The following is a 12,326-nucleotide window of genomic DNA, read 5'->3' on the forward strand; positions in this document are numbered from 1 at the left end:
ATTCCTCCCTGAGCGCTCTTTTGGCCAGGGCTGAGGAAGGACAGAGTGCATTAGATCAGATACCACRGGCACCGGTGTAATGAAAAACGTTCCTATTAATCATGTTGCCCTTAAATTCATCAACAGACATAGGGCTAGGCTTTCTACTGGTATGGATTTGTGAGTTTTGAGGATGTAGCACAAGTTATGCCCMTTTGATGCCTGTAGAGACCTTGACTCATATTTATGATGCTGCTTTTTCTTTTGCTCAGTGTTTATTTCCTTTCAGAAATGCTTTCTCAAGCATGGGCTGAAATGTGAGATATGTATTACTCCACTTCTGTTAAGATCATCAAAAGATTTTTGGCACAAACATGTAAAAATATGAGTGCGTCCTCTCCATTAATATTGAACCCAACTATAAATGGGATTTTTGCTTGGCTGAAAATTTCAGGATGCATTAGGATTCAGAGAGAAACCACAGCAAAAAATAACAGCTGTCAGTGCTTCCTAAGTGACCATGAAAGGCATGTTACAGAATGTATAAATAAATAGCACCTCTTTGCAGATCTACCCCTTGTCATTGTATCACCTTATTTTTTAGTTTATGGCATAGAAGAGAAAGTGCGTGAGAGAGAGTTGAGTTAAGCCAACTACAAAACCATATTAAGCTTATGCTGTATCCACTGACCTGCTATTTTGATTCAGCAATCCAAGCCTGAAGGCAAATCCTGGACCCTTCCTCTTTCTCAGACGTCCTAAACCAAGTCCCCTTCAGATCCGCAATAATCACCTTGCTCTTCCCTTAACCTGAAGCAAGGGGTTGCTGCTGCTGAGCCCTAAGAGAAGTGGACTGACAAGAACAGGGGTTAAAATGTCTTTCCACTTCTGGAAGTCTGTTTTTGCCAAGTACTCTGTCCTGTCAGTTACACAGGGAACAAACGCAAGCAGCAGCAGCAGCAGCAGCTGCTGATCTTGCTCTTTTCTAGTCTATAATTATAACGCCGCTTGCCATCGGAAGGACCTCTTTCATTTGAATGAAGAATCTTGCAATGGTTTTGGCTGGCACATAGAGTTTTTTGCATTTTATTTCCTCCAAATGGGATGGGCAAGAAAGGAGCATTTTGTTCCTAGATTTCTCTTGAAAAGTGTGGTCTCTAACACAATTCTGTAAAGACACATCAGTGAATAGCACTGATTAACTACATGTAAATAGGAAAACCAGAGACAACCCCACCAAACCTGAAAATGTGCTTTAGCTGCACCTTGATCCCACTCTGAACCACAACTTTTRCTGCATTTCTGATTTGCTAATTTGATTTGGGAAATCACGTCTCTGAGGTATGCCATAGAAATCACTCATCCCTCAAAACAGGCAGAGTTGCTGCTCTCAGAAGTCTCAGTGGACGTATTCACAGTGGTATATTTCAGCATGTGAAAACCCTTCTGCAGCTAGAGGATTTATATAGGACTTCTTTCTCTCTTCCTGTTTGTAAAATGAGATGAACTCTGTCTTTTATGACCCATGGCATTAAGAGCAAGCTGTAAAAGGTGATAGACTGTGAAAGCCCAGGAGATACCATATAATGTCATAAATTTCAACCGAGAATAAAATTATGTGGCTGTGAAGTAAATAAGAAAAACTGCAGGGGGAGCGAATAAACAAGATTCACAGATTTAATTCATTTTATGAAGAAAGGTTTTGCCCCCTGCTTTAGTCCCATTAAGCGATTTGAGGCCATTTATTTAATTAAAACTCTCTCAGAGAGAATGGAAGTTTCTGCCATTGTTTGCCTTTGTTCTTGTTGTTAATGGCTGAAGGAAGACACTTTGATGTCAAAGCAGGCGAGATATTAGACTGTGGCATGTGTGTGTCAGGCAGTGGCCTGTGGCGAAAGATGACAAATCATTTTAGCATTCAGTGACTTGGCATGAAGAAACATACTGTCTGATCCTATTACAGAGACTGCCYTCTGCAAGGAAAACTCTCCACAACAGGGATATTTTAAGGTCACTGGTAAAATAATTACTTAGACCTAAAACATTTTTCTCTGCTGAACACTTTTCTTTGTAGAGCATAATCATTTGCTGGTCTCACTGCGCAGTAAATAATAGCACCTCTGTGTGWCAGTGGGTATCAGGTGGTTTTCCTGGCGGCTCTTCAGTTTTCCTGCAGATTGGAGTGGCTGAGATTGCTCTACTAGCTCTGAGCTGTTTTGCAGAAGACATGAGATTTAGAGCTCYTGTGTTTTCAGAGGCAGAAATAAATACAGGTTTCCAGCTTTGTAGCTCCAAATCCTACTGATTCGGTAGGAAGTACTATTTTTTTTTATCACCAAGGGGTCCCTAAATCCTTGTTGGATATTTCTGAAGATAGACAATGTTTTTATATCTCTTCCTCTGTTTCCCTCTAGGGAAATGTGATTTAATCTACAAAAATAGTTYTCAGAAGCTCCTTTCTACTTGCAGTTCTGATAAAGATTACTGATAATGATGAATTTTGCATTCATTTTTTCTTGATGTACTTTGAGCACATATCAAAAATATTTTAGCACTGTGTAACTAGRCAGGTCTCTGCTAGCATCATCGATGAGTATTTAACAAGACAGCTCAGTGCMACAGATAGTAGAAATCCATCAAATAAAAGTTATTTAATATATTCATGCTTCCTACTTCTCTTTCCTCTTGATTTTTGAGCCCATTTATACTGGACGATTTCTGGAAGAGACATTAATTCATATTGTATGCTAGTGAAGCTTCAAGCAAGCACTTCAGTATCTGCAACAACAATACATAATGACAATATCCAAAGAATATCATAAAAATAGGCTAAAATGTGGTCTGAACAACATGAAAGAATTTTCTTATTGAAAGGAAGTGAGTAATTAAAGTGTCRGGAAGAAAGCTGTATTAAAGAACCTGCTCTCAGATTTTCTCAGATGAGAATATATTGAGTTTTGCTATATTCTTCTACTTACTGTCACTTACTGCTGGAAATCCCATCTTAAATATATCAGTAAATTAGCATAAAATATCCTCTGCCTGTAGAATGAATGTGTAGAGACTTGCTGTGCTATCTTACAGTCTCTTTCATGAGAGAAATTGCAATAATTAAAAGTTAATCTAGTGGGAGAGATACCACTGTACTTAGCATCACTCAATGTGGGTTATGGAAATATACTATAAAGGAGGCTCTTTTATCTCCTGAAGTCACATGGTAGAATACTTGAGAGGATTACAAATGAATTTGTCTGCAGGATAAAGCCTGCTGTCCTGACAGATTAATTCTGAGTACTGTAAAACTGCAATCAGAAACACTATGCTTTGCAACTTCTTTGTAATGAAATAAACATCATTTGTTATGCAGTAGCGCTGAGTTTTCTATTAGAAATATTATTACTGCGACTCTTATCAGCCTCAACAATCCTTTTATTGGCAAAAGGCACAGACACACAATGTCACCATGGGACATATCAGAAAGAAGATGAGATCAACAATGCATCCAGGAATAAGGTGTACAGGAACTGGATTTAAAAGCCAGTGCCTTCACTGACTAGGAGAGCTTTCTCATGACTTATGTCTCCAAAGCACTGCTTGTCACGTTCATCTGAAACAGTCTAGGTAGGTTATTTAATATATGCTAGCATAGTTTAAGTGAAAGCTAAATGGTTAAAAGGCAATCACCATTTTCCTCTATGGACTGGCTTTTCTGGAGTCAGTGTTATTCTGATTTGTAATATGACTAGGGTTTCAAAACTTGCACATTATCAAAGGTTAGATCATTTCTTTACTTACCTAAAAATGCAGCTGACTGCTATTTGCATAATCATTCTTTTATTTTACATGCTGCAAAAACTGTAATTTCTTTCCTCTTTAATGAAGAAGTTATGTTAAACCGATTTTCTATTATTCTGGACATTGAAGAATATTGACGGTTGATAGTCTGTACTTCATAATATTTACTAATGCCTCCTGCACTTCTTAGGGATTTAAATTAAAGATGAATATTTTCTCCCATTTAAATGTTTGATTTATACCAAAAATACTCACCTGTATTAGACTTAATAATGCATATTTGTTTGCACAACAGGCATGTTTGTGCTCTCAGTCAACGTTTTTGAGGTAACACTGGAAGCCTCATAAATTCATGTTCTTTATGGCTGAATGGCCCAGGTTTTCAGAGAGGGATGCTACATCTTGGAATAGCAAATGATGACCCATGTGCCCTGCATGGAAATAGAAAAATAATAGCAACAATAACAACAACAATAAWAAAAATAATATCTAAAAATGGACAATACATGTAACAGTACAACAGAGCCATTCTGTTTCTCATTTGACAATTTAGAAGGACAGCTCTGCTCATTTGGAGGAATTCTTCATATGAATATATTTTGATTTGTGTATATGAAAATCCACCTACAAGAATTATGGTTCGGATTAGTGCACTGCTTAAGAAAAGAACACCATGCACTGATGAGTGATGCAAAACTGTAGAGCAATTCACCATATATAACATTGCTAGAGGTGTGATTAAACCATGCTGCAGCTGGTGGGGTAAGTACAGCCTTCATTATGTCTATTCAAATTAAGGGGACCCCAACCCAAATTTGGAGTCATGGTACCAGTAAATGCAACTGGGACTGTAAGGATGGAGGATTTTCATGAATTGTCTTTTAGGCAGAGATATTTGCTGGAGTATCTGCYTGTATGAGAGACAAAGGGAAAGATAAGACAGAAGGGATTCCAAGAATAAGATAGCAACTAAGAACCGAAGAGCATTTCCAGGGAAAGGTGTCTAGAAAAAATAAGTTCTTTTGAGTTAGTTATTGACTGGRAAGAATTTGGAGTAGTTGTTGTTGCTATATTTGTGTGAATAGGTTTATTGATACTTGTGCTRAAAAAGGATTACATCAAGATGGCTAACTGTAATGGGAACAACTCACATGAGTTTTTTTCTTATTTAACAGTTTTAGTTCAAAGAATGCTAATAATACATTCTGGCATTCAAAGTMACAATAAATACACAAGTGAAAAGGATAAAACTCAGAACTTTACTCAATGAGCCAGGTGATCCTGCCAGTCTTGTATTAAAGCTAACGCTGGCTTTCCTTTTTTGCATACTTCATTGCTATGCATTTCCTTCAGAATTTAATTTGTTCACTTTTCAGATATTGCTTAAGAAGGGGAAAAACAAAGAGTGTAAAAAGAGCAAGTAACATGCAGAGAAAAAATAGTGAGTTTAGTGAACCAACCGAAATAAATAACTAACTGTTTTCTATGGACAACAAGCCCGATAATTTCCACCTGAATTTCAACAAACCCTCTCATTCTCTGCTCTCTGCAACTTTCCACTTCGAAAAAATGCCTGAATAGCATCTAAAGTCTCACTGTTCCCCCAGACATGAGGTTCAATCTGTGAGCCAAGAGCAGATGAAACAAACCCTCTGCTTGCTTTGCTGCTGCTGAGCCAGTGCGCAGCCCAGAACATACAYGGGCATTGAATGGTGCTAGCTGGGGAATTTATCCTTCACTCTCCTCTGGGTAAATCCATGCTTTGACTATTTTAATGAGGTAACAGAAAATGTTTCCTACCACAATGAGTGTGAGAGGGAACATTTCCACTCAAGGTAACAGAGATGTCTATGATACTGGAGACTAGACTYCTGGGAAGCCTAGCACTTTTAAGGTCACTTTGGGAAGCGTAACAGTAATCCCTCCCTTTTGTGAAACTGAACCTGCTCTGGTTTCAATACTACTTAAGCATTTTTTGCCACCTACACAACTGAGTAAAGAATTCAGATTACTTTTCAGAAATGCCTCTCTGCTGTGCTGAACTTGCAGAGCCATGGCATCACAAGTGTGCTGAGCTGGAGAAGACAGAAGAAGACAAGGAGAAGAAAAGGCCAGTCTAAACTGGGAGGCATTCCCATGCCCAGTAAAGTGATGCATGTACCAATTGTTAATGCTAAACAGAAGGTGAATGTAACAGTATTTCTATCAGACAGGGAAATGGTTGGTACCTGTAAAAACTTCTCCATAAGATCAGCTTCACCTCATAGAACAGAATTCACCAATAACTGGCAGGCTTGACTGAAGTCTGATTTTGAATCTCTGTGTCATTGAGCAACAAGAAAGGAAAATCAGCCCATTAAGGCCACATATTCCATTTTCACAGCAACTTCAGCATGCAACTTTGAAAAATTAATTATTTAAACTTCATCATGTGTTACGGGGATGGAGGAAGAAGTTTCATGAATTTCATATAGAGATTAAAAAATTAAGGCACAGGGAGTCTACCCAGGTCCAAAGCAGACTTGTGAATATAACAAAGGATTCCTGAATTCTCACCTGATGCCATTCACTGCTTTTGCTTTCAGTATTTGGTGGAACTGTTTTTGGAGTCTCATCAAGTAAAAGAATTCTTGAGTCTTAACAACAGGTTTGTCAGGACTACAAAGTTCCTTTGGATGTTTTAAAACTTAACTTTTTTAGTGAAAATGTATTTTGTATTTTTATTTTCTTATYCCTGAGTTCAGGTTTGGTATCTCTGCTGTCTTCCAACTAGGGATGAACGTGTTGTACTATTTTTAATCGCACTCTGGATCTGTCCCTGGCTTGCTTCTAAAGATAAACGAAGCCACATGTCAGTCCTTACATAAGTTGGTAAAACCATTTCAGTTTTTATGTTTCTTCTACTTAGTATGTTACATTTATAAACACCTTCAAAAAAATCTCGAGGCATTATTTATTTCAYATTCAACAGCAGAATCTGTCTAGTTGGGCAGCTTGTTTGCAGAATCAGTCTTATGGTCAAAGTGGACAATTGTAATCTGACATACTTGAATGGGAAATTTCTTTTTAATCCTTGTCATTTTAATAGTTAATGAAAAATTTATATTCTTTTTTAATTTGTATCTTCCCTGGTTAGGCTGTGTTCTGTGCATTCATGTAACAGTGTTGGTTTGTTTTGKTTTTTTTTTAATCGGTAAAGAATGTGCCAMTTTTTTTAAYACTGTGTCATTGAGTTCTGCGGGTTGTGTAGAGATATACGCTGTGTATAAAAGGGACTTTTTTGCTAAGTTCATATTTTTTAGTATTCAAGCCTTGACTTTCAATTACTGAATACAGGGCTTTAATGAGCATTCCCTTTTAGATATAATATTGAACTCTTTTTTCTGACATTGACTTTGTGCATGGACAACAGAGGTGACAAAATTGTTAACAGAGGTGAAGACTATGAAGCAGTTTGAGATGCTAAYGTTGCAACAAATTTGTTGCACAATTTGAGCACCTCATTTGAAGACAAATAGGAAAGAATCAATATATACGATACAGACAGAGTTTGGTAAGGCTTTTGAAATTCCTTCCTGTGACATCTCTTAAGAAAGGGAGTGGCACACTGYCCAGCAAAAGCTACTGCAAAACCAATACAAGCTGGTTATGAAAACCCTGATCAGACCTTGGTTTTAGATGGTCAATTTTCCAAGAAAAGCATCTCAGCTCAGGAGATTATTCTGGATCTGATAACATGCAGTATTTTAATTCATGACTCGGCTGATRGAATAGAGAGTGCACTTATCAAATTGGCAAGATATGAAGGGCTTTAAACTTTTTTTGTCCAGAACAAAATTAGAAATCAGTAAGAATCAATGGACATAGAAGAAAATTCTCAAGTGAGGTCATACACAAGCTGGAGAAGGACAGGTTAAGTAGCATTCTGCTGCCATAAGAGAAAAAGCAAAGGATTTTTGGTGGACTGTATAAGCAGATGTATAATGTATTAAAGCCAGTACTGGTCCGACTACAGCAGGACTACTGTCCCCAGAAMTGAGCACTGTTCTGATAAAGACCGACAGGAAGAAATCCAGGCAGAATAATAAAAACAAATGGAGGTCTAAAAAACATCACCTATGAGGAAAAATTAAAATAATTTTTTATTCTTTGAGAAAATGGAGGTTATAGATGATGCTATCAAATGTCCTGAAGGTTGTTGTTTTCTGTACCCACTGAGATAAACTCATTACCTCTTCTACACTGCAGCAAAGGAGATGAAGTTAGACTTTGGAAGATATTTGTAACTATATTCCAGTTCAGCACTGGAATGTACTGCTTTGTGGGACTGTTCTGTCTTTCACTATTGGAAATTAGGAAAAAGAGCTCAGGAGCAGTTAATATCAATCCTACCTGTTTTCTGTTATTCTGGGCCTTTTGTTAGTGGGTAGATTTGAAGAAAAACCTCACAGGTTTTAGCATTCTGCCAGTTGAACAGGGAGGGCAGCACAAAAATAAATTTCAGGACTCCAATAAACTGCAGGCTTGTTTATGCCAATGTACTGATTGGATTTGCTTTCAAAATGCTTAGACAAACATTGAAGAAATATGCTTGGGTGGGAAACTGTAGTTCCCAATACTGCTAGCACTGGCTCAACTGAGCTAGTAGAAGGCGGGAAAATTTCTAAAATAGATATGACTTACAGTCTCTGTACTTTTTTTTATGTAGTGKATAATTCTTTGGGGTTTTTTTTCACTGTACCATGGGGTTTCAATGCATGTGTGACTACTAATAATTGATTCATCCTGTAAGTTTATTGTTTTACAACATCTTCACAAAAAGGAGGTAATAATTACAGTTTGTTCAATATTTAAAAAATAATAAAATATGCAAATAAGAAATACTATAAGCAAGCAGAAAATTAGATTTGAATGTTTATTTTGTTTGTTTTTCCATGAAAGTGTTCAAAACACTTGAAATCCTCCAAAACAGTTGAACATCTTCTACAAAGAGAACAACCTTCTATTTCTCTCAGCCTGTAGGGGGAAAAATTACACTAACAGGYGTTTGTGCTTCTGGGTAGAGAAGAGAAACTAATTAAATTCAGATCAAAGAAAAATTATGCACTTGGTTTTTCTAAAGTCCTGCATCCCTCCTTGCCTTCAAGAGAAAGACCTGCCATGGTCTGGGACAACCTTCTGTGAAACAGCTTTGTCTCCTCTGTTTTCTCCTCCCTGAATCAGGTTTCTTAGGTTGAGTGGCCTGTAACTACTGGGAAAGGAAACAACAATATTTGAAGATACAGTCTCTCAGACAGATGATTYTTCTGTCCAGAAGACCTGGACAGACAGAGCTGAAGTTCAGAGGGGCCCTGTGCATTGCAGGAACTGTTTGCAATGATTTTTATATGCCTTGCATCAGTATGGCTGAAGAGAAGCTATGCAAGTGAGACTCCGTTTTTAGTATATAGATTGTTCCAGCCAAGTCTGTGCCAAAATACCTATTCAGTGTTCTATCTAGCTGGAGAATGGGAATTTCTGATCTGGGGCATCTGGCCACACTATGGAGCAAAAAATGAACAGATAAACTGATTTAACAAGCTGAGTGAATGTGTTTGACAGGACCAGGAAATATTAGTGTTCATTTGAAACAACACAGTTTCACCAATGTCTGTCCTCCAGATTTTACACATTGTGCAGTTTTGTTGAATAGTAGTGTTGCATTACATGTATTCAATCAGAGTTGGCATCCGTGGCAACCACCAAAGCTGCAAACTGTATATCACTTTCCACTGACACCAGTGATGGCTCATTTAGAAAAATAGCAATGCATGACTTTGTCTCTGTGAAGAACTTCCAGTTTTCYTGGTTGCCAGGAATCTAAAGGCACTAAAAGCCCTAAACTGCCTGGATCAGCCTCATTTGGAGCCCCTACTCAGCCACCTTCCTTCCACAGTGGGCAGGGACTCCAGGGTTCCATTTAACCTCAGACCAAGGCCACCACGGTTTGCCTGCACTTTGYCTTGTGAGTTTGTCTTGGATGATCCTGCCTTGGATGAGTCTCAGACCTACATTACAGGTGTAGGTCTGCACACAGGTCATATCCATCTCTAGTACTGCCTCTTGCTCTTCCTGACAAGACTTCCAGAATGAATCCTGGACTTGGCATCTCACCTTGGGCGATGGTCACTGTATATGACAAAGCTTGTTGCTATTGCCACCTGGTCCTGCTCTTGCCTGTGCCCTCGTGGGTGACCTTGGCTCTCAGTTCAAGATGCCTGGAGGAGTAGCTCTGCCCTGACACTGATGTGCAGCTCAGGAAGGAGCACAGGACTGAATAAAAACACTCTTTTAAAAAATACTTTTCTTCCCCCCTTCAAATTGCTCCCTCTGTTTTTTATGACTCTGAATTTAATTAAATTTATTTACTCAATTTATTTTAGTTTTTAATTTCAATCATGTAAATTATGCTTTCTGTGGTTTGCTGCTGCCCGACTCTTTAAAGTGTTACACACAGCAACATACAGGAGCACTTTGACAAAATAAATCTGTTGATGATTAATTTTAGCACAGTCAAATGTCTTTGGAACTGCATTGCTTTTATTTCTTGAAATGCAAGATATCTAACATGGTTAAGACAGCAGATTGTCATGCCAAGCATAGTGATTGTACAGGATTAAGAACTATAGGATTACAGGTCCTAATTATAGACTCTTGTTGCTTTACTATGTCTTAATAGGTTGTTTTCAACTTCTGATTCCACTTGTCATGTCTCTTTTGCAATCATGTATTTCTGATGCATCTGCTAATTTGTCAAACCTGTATTCTGATAGCATTGCCTGTGTTCTATTTCATGTCAATATTAGACAATTAAATAATTAAAAGTTTGAGCTCCTTAAACTGAACATCTGTTGCTTTTTTTTTTTGTTTTGTTTTGGTTTTTTTTTTTTTTTTTCTTAGATGTGCCAAGGCCCTGCATCTCCCTGTCTGGCTCTCCATCTCTATTCCACTTTATCCTCGCTGTAGCTGATAAAATATTTGTTTGTTTGGTTTTTTTTTTTTTTTTTAACAACAGACTTCAAATTATACTGCTTTGAATATCTGAATATCCCACTTTTTGCATTTCGGTTTCTTCGTTTTCAGATTGCTTCCAGAAAAGCTAAAGACTTTCTGGAAGTCACTTTATAGTGACTTTCTATAGCCATTTTTTCTGCCTGAGCCCCATTGTGGTCAGTGTAGATTTGCATACTAAAAAGTAATTTAGAAGATATTACTATTTATTTGTACTGTATTTGYTTTATGAGGAATGGCATTGATACATTTGCCTTTTGACATCATCTTTATTTTGCTTTCAATGAATGTCTTGCTTGGTGGATGCCATGGGGAGTGTGCCACAAGGAGCACTATTTGTCTGGGGCTATGTCCTGCAGGACTGGCCAAACAGGATTCTTTCATGTTCAGTGGAAAGCTGTCAAGATAATTAAAGTTTCAATTATTGACTGGAATGTGGCCTAGATTCCTTAACTGATGAATGGGACAAGATCTTGTTTACCTTAGTTTTTTGCTCAAGCTCCTTACCAAGCAGCACACCGCTCAGTTCAGCTGCACTRACAGCAAGGAAAATACATGGTCCAGCCAGTACTGCTTTCATTTGAAGCACATTTTTTGGCCCAGTGATCAGACCAGAGGTGAAGTRGAGTCTCATTTATATCAGCTTTATAACATTTTGCCTATTGCCTTTAAAGACATAGGGCACCCGAAGAGTATAGAGCAGAATTTCAAGTGCATTAAGTATCGTGCTTGTGTCAGGGTGGCAGTGGGGATGGCTTAAGGCAAGCCCAGATGAGATGTAGTAGTACTTGCTCTTTATCAGACTACTGGACTGGGAAAACACCTCTTCTTAGTAAATTAGTCCTTTTATAACTCTGTACGTGGCCTCATTTCATAATTTTTTTGCGTACAGTTCAGTCTGTAATTATGATATACATTAGGGAGGCTAAGAACCTGATTTGGAGCAGTGTGTGACCCATGAATGAAAAYTGCTCCAGCATATCTTTAATTTTCTCATTTTTGATTGTGCAATCCCATGCCTTTGTCACTGCATAGTATTAAACACAGAATTATTAACTTCCTTGTGTTTTTCACGGCATCAAAACACTCGGAGTTTAACAGCTGTGTCCTCGCCTGCCCCTGAGCAGAAGTAGTGCTTTAATGTTTTTACCTTTCTCGCCCAGGTGCGAGTGRAGGCCGCCGCGGGCCCGGGGCGCTCTCGCTCCCGCCGCTCCCCTCACGGAGGGCACCCCCGCCCCGCCGCTAGGGGGCGGCAGCGGGGCCGCGCACACCTGCCCCCCCGCCCCGCTGCGGGCGCTGCGCTGCGCATGCGCGGCCCGGCCCCGCCGGTCGGCTGAGGGGACGCGGCGACGGCGGCGGCCGCTCCTCTCTCGAGGCCCGGCAGGTACGTGCGGCGGGGGCTGCCCGGCTTGGGCTCCGCCGGCGGGAATGTGGGGTGGCTGTCGGGCCCTAGCTCCCCGCTAGTGCTGCTGCACCTGCCCGCCGACGCGCCTCCGGGAGCC

The 12,326-nt window shown here is 39.2% G+C and overlaps 1 protein-coding gene across 2 annotated transcripts in view; it reads left to right on the forward strand.

Moving 5' to 3' along the window:
• The first annotated feature begins 12,136 nt into the window (after positions 1-12,136).
• The window catches only part of RAB3IP (RAB3A interacting protein), a 32,712-nt gene continuing 32,522 nt past the window's right edge, over positions 12,137-12,326 (forward strand). For both annotated transcript variants that reach the window (XM_057377681.1, XM_057377670.1), the window contains exon 1: positions 12,137-12,208. The gene's annotated coding sequence lies outside the window, so the exon portion shown is untranslated. The remainder of the gene's footprint in view (positions 12,209-12,326) is intronic.

The sequence above is a fragment of the Malurus melanocephalus genome, unplaced genomic scaffold, assembly GCF_030028575.1.
Source record: "Malurus melanocephalus ecotype Western Australia unplaced genomic scaffold, MMel_1.1 scaffold_10, whole genome shotgun sequence".
Taxonomy (NCBI): Eukaryota; Metazoa; Chordata; class Aves; order Passeriformes; family Maluridae; genus Malurus; species Malurus melanocephalus.